This window comes from Heterocephalus glaber, unplaced genomic scaffold (genome assembly GCF_053883595.1).
Source record: "Heterocephalus glaber isolate CG9 unplaced genomic scaffold, H.glaber_assembly_v1.0 deba00001461, whole genome shotgun sequence".
In the NCBI taxonomy this organism is placed as follows: Eukaryota; Metazoa; Chordata; class Mammalia; order Rodentia; family Bathyergidae; genus Heterocephalus; species Heterocephalus glaber.
Genome location: NW_028258308.1, coordinates 26,555,074 through 26,565,020, shown reverse-complemented (window position 1 = coordinate 26,565,020; position 9,947 = coordinate 26,555,074). Strand labels below are relative to the sequence as shown.

Genomic DNA, 9,947 nt, shown 5'->3' with positions numbered 1-9,947 from the left:
TCTGGAATCTTGACTATTAAATGCCTAGGTGTAGATTTTTTTGATCAAGGCTACTTGGAGTCCTATATGCCTCACTTATCTGTATGTCAAGTTCTTTTCCAGTGCTTGGGAAGTTTTCTGCCATTACTTCTGTCAACAGTTTTCTCAATGTAATTTGCACTCTCTCCTGTTTCTTCATTGACTCCAATCAGTCTTGTGTTATTCTTCTTTGCATCATCTAGCAGTTACTGGATTGGTTTTTCATGGCCCCTTTCTATTTTGAAGAAATTTTTCTTTTCCTGGTCACTAATTGCAATCATGTCTTCTATATCTGAAATTCTGTCCTCCCACTGGCTCATTCTTCTGGGCAAACTTTCAATGGGGTTTTTAATCTCCTAGAAATCTGTTTGCATCTGTTTTATGAATTCCATTTGCTTCCTATGTTAGTATTCCATCATCTTCCTCAGCTCCCCTATTTTTTGGTCTGTTTCTGTTCTACATTTATTAATCATGTCTTGCACTATGGGCACAAACTCTGCTGTTATCTGAGAAATTATTTCTGATTTCATTTTTTCCAGAACCTCTTTTTTTGCCAGTTCAGGGAGTCTAGATGGTTGAGTATCAGATTGTTCCATCTTGTTGCCCTTTGAGGTTGCCTTAGGTGATCTGGAAGTCTGGTTTTGAGACTTGTTTATGTGTCTTATCATTTCAACAGATGCAGCCTGCTGTGTCTTTGCTGAGGTGACTTTTTTCTCACCTAGTGGTCTTCAATTCTCAACAAGCCACCAAGAGTCTTTTTCTCTGCTGTTCACCCCTGTGCCAATTCCTGGCTTCAGAATGGTGTCCTTCTGGATCCCACTACTGCCCTGTTGTCCAGGTCGGGTTCTGGCTGGGGCCTCTGCATCCTTGGGATGGTATTTTTGTGTGCCTCTGGCTGGGGCCTACCCCCAGTGTAGTTGTTGTCTGAGATGGCCTTTGAGTGGGGGCTGTGCACCCCAGTCACTGGTGTCTGACCAGGCTTCTGGCTGGGTTCTGAACACACTTATCAATGGTATCTGGGCAGGCCTTTGGCTGTTGCTTGTGCATCTGTGAAACTCTTCTGCAGGCAGGCCTTTGGCTGGGCCTGCGGGTCCCAGCTTCAGTGGTCAAGGCAGGTTCCTGGCTAGGACCTGCCTGCAACTGCACTGCTCTGGTCCCTGTGGGCTTCTTGCTTGGATCTGGGTGCACTTATGGATGAAATCTGGGTGGGCCTCTGGCTATTGCTTGTGTGCCTATCCAGCTCTTTGCTAAGCAGGCCTTTGGCTCTGTTGTAGGTCCCAGCTGCAGGAATCGGGTGGGACCCTGCCTAGGACCTGCCTGCAACCATGCCACTCTGGTCCCCTCAGGCTTCTCACTGGGATCTGCACACACTTACCAAAGGTATAGGTGTGAGCCCTCATTTTTTCATAAAATAAAAAGTTTTAAAAAATAAAAACATATTAGGAAGAACATGGCAGGACTCCTTTGGACACCACTGCTGCCCCTAGCCAAGAGTAGAATGTTTTCATACAACATTTGATTTTGATGCAGGGACTACTTAACTTTTCCTAAAATTTGGAACTCTGCTCCACTTCCACTTTTGGCATTTTCTTCTTCACTTGTCAGTCTTTGGATATAGTAACTTATGATATATTGTATGTTATAAAGAGACATTTGCTTAATGAGTAACATGAGTTTGAGTCTCAATTCAACTCCTTACTGCCTATGTGATCTTAGCTACTTTGTCTAATTTCTTAAATCTCAGATTATTTGTAAATAATTAAAAATAGGAATCTGAAAAGAAGGTCATCGATTTACTCTTTGAAAGCTAGAGATATCTTAAATAACATTTTAAGTGGCAGAGTATAAATGTCAACTAGTGAAGAGGAAATTTTTAAAGTATGAAAAGAAAAGAGCCAGTACCAAGAGGTGAATCATCAGTGAGTACAAACTGCTATCAAACTTTCAGCCTGAGAGTAGAAATAATTTCTCATTCTGCTTATGAATAGACTGCAGCACAGTTTAAGTTTTGCCAGTTCAAGCACTTCCATGTATTCATGATTCCCAAGTTCATAACAACTGGTGACTGAGCTGGGCATTTGCTAACAAGACAAATGTTAACAACCTCAAGAACAAAAGATCAAGACTGCCATCACAAACAGGTTCTGGTAATACCAACAATAGGCACTAGCCAGACTATGAATTTTTAAAATATATTTAAAGAATTACCATACTGTACTCAGACAAATAACAGCAGAATCTGTATTTTTATCTGAATACAATTACTTATTGTGATTAATTAAATGTGTAAGGTAGCATTAATCTGCACTGCCCAATATACACTGTGGCTAGTCAAAACTCACACTCCCAGCCTCTAACTCTTGTCTATGTTTGGCAGTCATTTAAGCACTCAGTCCATCCTTCCACTCTCTAGTTGCCTAAAGATTTTGACCACAGTCCCTTGGTTTTCTTGGATATCCTCTGGCCCTAACATATTTCCAAGCAGCTGTCTCAATCTTTTCTATTCTTTTCACTGTCCCAAACCACAAAATTCCCCCAACTCAGGATAGCATGATGAAGTAGGCCCAGTGACTGGTTGGTACAGTACTCGGGATTAAACCCAAGGCTCTCCAACTGAGCTATATCCCCAGATCCTTTTTTTAAATTTTATTTTGAGACAAGATCTTGTCAAATTACCTAAGCTAGGCTTGTACTTGTGATCCTCCTGCCTCAGCCTCCCAGAGTGCTGGGCTTATATGTAGTGCCACCACACCCAGTTTGCTAGAAATTTAACAACCAATTCTTGGAGAAAGATATTGGTTTATAGAATTGCTGATTTCCGGGCCTGGGATTTAGCTCAGTGGTTCCGCCGCCTGCTCTAAAAGCGCAAGGACCCAAGTCCAATCCCCGGTACCAAAAAAAAAAAAAAGAATTGCTGATTTCTATGGTGCATTTTGCTGGTGTCCAGCTACCAACAGGATATTAACAGGCTTGTGAAACTGCTTGGAATTTATCAGTCTGTTTTCACCAGTCCGTGTAACCTGGCTCTGCCATTGTACCAATGAAGAGCAAAATTAGACTTTCCCCCATTTCTCTAGCGGAAACGATTGAGGAGCTAAGGGAGTCTAGAAATGTAGAACCAACAGGATCTTCGAAGGTTGCTGCTCCACTTCTCTTATTTTACAAGTGAAGAAACTGCCATCCAGAGAGGTTAATCACTCCTGTTCCTTTCACTGCATGTATTTTTATGGCCCCCGGCCTTTGTGTCAGTGTGGCTTAACAGACCATAGTGTGCTCAAATGTTCTTTTCCACAGTGCTGGATTAGAAACCAGCCTTTGCAGCTACCATCACTATTTGCTGAGCTTTTGCTGTTTATCACTTAAAATAATAAAATTATGAAAGCTAAGTTTGCTGCAACCCCAGAGGAAATATCGTAGGGTACAATCCTTTCTACACCTCTCAGGGTTATGGTTATCTGTCTCTTATTTAAACTACTGTACCTTCTTCATTACTCATTAGCATTAAGTTTGAAAAATTTCTTTTGAAATAAAAGACAGATAGTAATAACCCACTTTTACAAATGAGATAGCAGAGCAGAATTCAATAACCCTCAGTCCAAAAGAAAGCCAATAACATAACTGGAATTAGAATTCTGAATATAAATCAAAGCCAGTAATCTTTTTTTTCCAATTCCATGTAATACTTCACTTGTTTCACATTTGATTTGGAGAGGACAAGGCAAGGATTATGCTATGTTGATTGATTCTGCAAAATTGGTAACTTTCTGAAAGTGCAAGACAGTTTTTATCCACACATTCTTTTCTCTTCAGCATGCAGGGTGTGTTCATGACTACAATATGCCAAAAACTTAACCTGGTGTTAAATATTACCTTCTAAAGAAAGATAAAATGGTTCTTCCTGTAAAGAATTCACAATCTAGTTGGAGAAATGACATATATCTATGAGATCATAACTGATAGCAAAAGACTTTAGATAATAAATGCCTATGAATAAAAGAGATACAGATGCTAGCAGACTCAATAGAAAAGATGATCTGAAACTTGGTACATAATAAAAAAGCCCAGAAGAGTTGAAATTAGATCCCTTACAACCCTTCTCAAACTAATTTGCCAGAAATAATTAATTTTACTTTCTTACATAAATATCTCAATGCAAGCTTATCAAAGTGAAGTGCCTGGCATGTCCCTTTCTCTGGGTTCTGTTCAGGTACTGTTTCTAACTCTGGAATGCATGTCCTACTGTTCCCTACTGCAGTCATCCTAGCAATTGTCACAGAGCTTCCTTATGTGTTCAGTCTTTATCGACTACAACAGAGGAAATCATCTCCAAACCTCTTAAATGCTATGGCACTTCTTCATAACCTTTATAGGATAATTTCTTTTTAACAAACATTAACATTTGCATATGTAAATGTGTCCTTTTCTTCAAAGTAAAACCTAGGAAGTATGTATATATTTATTACAATGTTTTCATTGCTTTAAATTTTTTCAAGTTCTACTTTAGAATTATTCTCAGAGAAAATTTGAAGATTAAAATAAATCATATCTTATTCACTGTCAATTGTGACTTGGTTGCTCTTTGTTTATTAATTGGTTACTGTCTAAAGTCCTATCATTACTTTATGACAACAATCGACTGTAGTCTTCCTGGACCTAACTTTATCATTTCAACTACTATGTAAGAAATGGAGAATTTGTGACTTATAAAATATGTAATTTTTAAGGTAAAAATTTGAATAGTACTGTATATGATATAAAGCCATTGGGTAAAAGCCAGTTACACAGGCAATGAGTAAACTTACCTGACTTCCCAGCACCCAGATCTCAATGCAGACTTTTTCATTCTTAATTTATCATGCTGTATACACTAGCCCCTAGGAAATGAATATTTCAAAATGACTCTGAGGCTCACCCATGTCAGAGAGGACGCTCCGGGGAGCTTCAGGCAAGAGGCGCGGGGCATGTGGCGGGGTGCCTGGGGGAAGGACATGAACGCCCTGGAGGAAGTTGGTCTGGGCCTCGGTGTCCAACAAAGAGCGAGCCAGGCCGCCCCCTCAGGCCAAGTCTGGGAGGAGGCTCCATGTTAGGAAGCAGCGCCGCTCGCCCTGTTTAGCGGAAACCGGGGCACAGTGGGCTGAGCCGGTGGGGGCGGGCCCGGAGCGAGGATGGAGGCCCCGCTGCGGCCTGGCACGGACATCCTGAGGCGGAATCCGCAGCAGGACTATGAGCAGTGGCACTTACGGGGATGTCTACAAGGCTAGAAATGTACATACAGGAGAGTTAGCTGCAGTAAAAATTATCAAGTTGGAGCCTGGAGATGATTTTTCTCTGATTCAACAAGAAATACTTACGGTTAAAAATGTAAACACTGCAACATCGTTGCCTATTTTGGGAGCTATGTCAGTCGAGAAAAACTGGATTTGTATGGAATATTGTGGTGGCGGATCACTTCAAGATATATACCATGTTACTGGACCATTATCAGAAATGCAAATAGCCTATGTATGCAGAGAAACTTTACAGGGTCTTGCTTATTTGCATACTAAAGGCAAAATGCATAGAGATATCAAAAGTGCAAATATTTTATTGTCAGACCATGGTGATGTAAAGTTAGCTGATTTTGGTGTGGCTGCAAAAATAAGAGCTACCATTGCAAAGAGAAAATCTTTCATTGGCACTTCTTCTTTGTGTGTGTGTGTATTAAATTCTTTTATTGGTACATTGTAGGTGTACAACACAATTACATTTCTCATTGGGAATTGTACCTTTATATAATGCATCTTGGTTCTTATTTTTTCCCCATTCCTAGCCCTCCCTTCACGCCCTCCACCTTTCCCTATTTACAAAGACTTTATTTCCATTTTTTCCATTTCTCATCATTTTTTCCTTTCCCTTCTTTCCTTTCCCCTGTGCCTCCCACTACCCCTACCCCTTTGGACCTTTTATTCCTATTTTACATTATCGATTATTCATTCTAATCATTGGTACATTTTAGGTATACAATATAATGACATTCCATTGGATGGTCCCAGAAGTTGCAGCGGTGGAGAAGAATGGCGGCTACAACCAACTCTGTGATATCAGGGCAGTAGGAATAACAGCAATTGAACTTGGAGAGCTTCAGCCACCTATGTTTGATCTTCATCCAATGAGGGCTCTCTTCTTAATGTCAAAAAGTAATTTTCAGCCTCCAAAACTAAAGAACAAAACAAAATGGTCATCAATGTTCCATAATTTTGTCAAAATAGCACTAACTAATAACCCCTAAAAAGGCCAACTGCTGAAAGACTTCTCACTCATACTTTTGTTGGACAGCCAGGTCTCTCTAGGGTACTAGCAGTTGAACTATTAGACAAAATGAACAATCCTTACAACCATGCACATTACATCGAAGGAGATGAGGATGATTTTGAGCCCCATGCGGTCTTTCACCACACCATCAGATCAAAAAACAGGAATGCCAGAGATGAGCAGACAGCTTCCGAAATAAACTTTGACAAATTACAATTTGAACCTTCTCTAAGAAAAGAAACAGAAGCCGGGGATGAAATGGGAATATCATCAGACTCAAACTTTTTATTACAGTGGAATCCTTTTGTTGATGGTGCAAATATTGGTAAATCAGCCTCAAAACATGCAATACCACCTCCCCTACCTCCTAAGCCAAAGATAAACAGTTGCTCTGAAGACAGCTTCCCAGATGAAGAAAAATCATCAATAGTGAAACACTGCCCTGATTCAGATAACAGAGCTCCCCAGATTCTGAGAAGACAGAGTAGCCCAAGTTGTGGTCTTGTAGCTGAGACTTCCTCTATGGGTATGGCTAGCAGTGTCACCAGCTGTGGAATCCATACAGCTAGATACTGTGATCTGGGAAATGGCGATGGTATCTCAAAACTAATTAGTGAAAATACAGAAGGATCAGCACAAGTTCCACAGTTACCACAAAAAAAGGACAAGCGAGACTTCCCTAAACCAGCCATCAATGGCCTTCCACCTACCCCAAAAGTCCTGATGGGAGCATGTTTTTCAAAAGTTTTTGATGGCTGCCCTTTGAAAATTAATTGTGCAACTTCTTGGATACATCCTGATACAAAAGATCAGTACATTATTTTTGGAACTGAAGACGGTATTTACACATTGAATCTCAATGAACTACATGGAACAGTTATTTCCAAGGAAATGTACTTGCCTATATGTTCTCAATAATACTTTAATGTCATTATCAGAAGGAAATCCCTTTCAACTCTACTCTCATAATCTTATTGCTTTGTTTGAACAAGCTAAAAAAACCAGGATTAGTTGCCCATATTCAAACTCATAGGTTTCCAGACCACATACTGCCCAGAAAGTTTGCTTTAACAACAAAGATTCCTGATACAAAAGGGTGCCACAAATGTTGCATAGTCAGAAACCCTTACACAGGACATAAATCCCTCTGTGGAGCTTTACAGTCTGGAATTGGTTTACTTCAGTGGTATGAGCCAATGCAGAAATTCATGTCAATAAAGCACTTTGACTTTCTTTTACCAACTCCTTTGAATGTTTTTGAAATGCTGGTGATACCAGAACAAGAATACCCAATGGTCTGTGTAGCTATTAGTAAAGGCACTGAATTAAATCAAGTAGTTCAGTTTGAAAAAATTAATTTGAATTCTGCATCTTCATGGTTTACAGAAATTGGTGCAGGCAGCCAACAGTTAGATTCCATTCATGTAACACAGTTGGAGACAGATACCATTTTAGTGTGTTTAGACAAATTTTTAAAAATTATAAATCTACAAGGAAAACTAAAATCAAGTAAGAAACTAGCCTCTGAGCTAAGTTTTGATTTTCACATCAAACCTGTAGTATGCCTTCAAGACAGTGTGCTGGCTTTCTGGAAGCATGGAATGCAGGGCAAATGCTTCAAGTCAGATAAGGTTACCCAGGAGATTTCAGATGAAACAAGAGTTTTCCGCTTATTAGGATCAGACAGAGTTGCCATTTTGGAAAGCAGGCCAACAGAAAATCCTACCACACACAACAATCTCTACATCTTGACATGAAAATAGTTACTGAGCAACAGAAACTGATCTCAAATGACAGGAAAATGAATATAAATTTAATGAAAGCAGAAATACTTTAAGAAATTCAATACAGACTGCACTATGATTTGCTTTAACTCTCATGGGTTATATCTCAAATGATCTGTATGTTAGGATAGAATTCAGTATTTTTTGTAGCTGGAAACAGTCTATCTCTTGCCACTGTGTGGTGGTTATATCGAGTTTGCTTAATAAAAGCTAAGAGATGAATAGTCCTGTAGGAAACACAGTCTTTTTTTAAAAAAAAATACTGTTTGTACAAAGGGTGCCATGGTATTTTTAGATAATTCATGAAATAAATTTAGTGATCATTTGATCATTTTATACCATGTCATATTCCTTCTTAATGAACATAATTTGATAAAGAAATTTTCAAACAAGCCTTTCTCTTTTACATTGGCCATTCTGTATGTGTTCGTAAAATAGAATATTTAATCCTTATTTATTATCTCTTGCTGGAGTGGTATAACATATCTTAACTTTTAGCAAAGGAAGGTTGCAGAGCAGCTTAAATTTTTTTATAATGTATAAAAATTTTGTTTACCTTTTCAGAGTAGTACTTTGGGGTTAAAGGCAATGTGTCAGGGGGATTCAACATGTGCAATTTCATTTAACAAAAGTATTTTATAATAAAATTTCATGCAGAATTCTCTTAAAGAGGAGTTTTATGTTTTCAACTACAAATAGTTGCTAAGGGGTCATACAGAGAATATTGATGATGGTTGAAAAATATCTTTAGAAGTGGTATCTAAGTCTAAGTATGACTACCGTGTGTATGTATTCTTGACAAACAGTATACTATTCCTGTGATTTTTTTTACATTAGAGATAATGCATAAGAAATAAATTTTCATATATATTATTATCCCTAATGTAGGGAAGAAGAATATTTAACTGCCTGAGTTATATATTTTTACTTATACTTATATATATATATTACTTATACTATGCCAGAGGGGAAAACTGTCATGCAGTTATACATGTAATCTTGGGGTTTTCACATATGTAGGTATTCATTTTGAGTAGGTTTAAGAAAAAAACTTTTAATGAAAGTGAGGTTCAGTGGGGATAATATAAATGAGTATTGTAAAAACCAGTATTCTAAAAATAAGAAAGGACAGGGCCATTTTTTGTGCTTTTTCTTTTGCTATTATTAGATCAAAAAGTGTTAACGTTGGTACTTGTTGTCTTAATGCATTTATTAATACCATTATTGAGATGATAAACAACAGATTACAGTAGCAAATATAAGGTTATTCTGACCAGTTACATGAGCGGGAAGCGGTTTAACTATCTCATTCAATCTTCAGCAGTTCTGTATAAGTATTATCATCTCCAATTTTCAGATGAGGAAATAAGGTTTCAGCAAGGTTAAGCAACATATCTAATCCACGCAGCAAGTTAGTGTTTGACCCAGACCATGAGTCTTCTGACTCTGTTCATTTCACCATGAAATATACAAGCAATAAAATGTTACACAAGCAAAAAAAAAAAAAAATGACAGGATAAAACCAATTCATTGTGTTAGTTTAATGATAACGTAAATCTTTGGATTTTTTTTAAAAAGTGGAATGTTGAAATTTTTGTGAATCAAGTCAATGACATGAATGGGTAGGTCATATTCCTTTATCTGAAAACAAGAGTTTTTTAATTTTTTTAATTAGTACATATTTGCTATGTGTAATGATCAGTTATCATGGGGAATTTGTACCTGCACATAATATATCTTAATTCATTTTTCCCCCATTCCCCTCCCTTCCCTTCAACCCTTTTTCCCTCTCCTAATTTACAAAAACTCAGTTTTCAGTTTTTCCTTCAGTTCTCTTTTTTTTTATTAAATCCC

The 9,947-nt window shown here is 38.1% G+C and overlaps 1 pseudogene; it reads left to right on the top strand.

Annotated features, from left to right (window-relative positions):
* The first annotated feature begins 5,183 nt into the window (after positions 1 to 5,183).
* On the top strand, positions 5,184 to 8,094 carry LOC101698351 (mitogen-activated protein kinase kinase kinase kinase 5-like; annotated as a pseudogene).
* Positions 8,095 to 9,947: the final 1,853 nt, after the last annotated feature.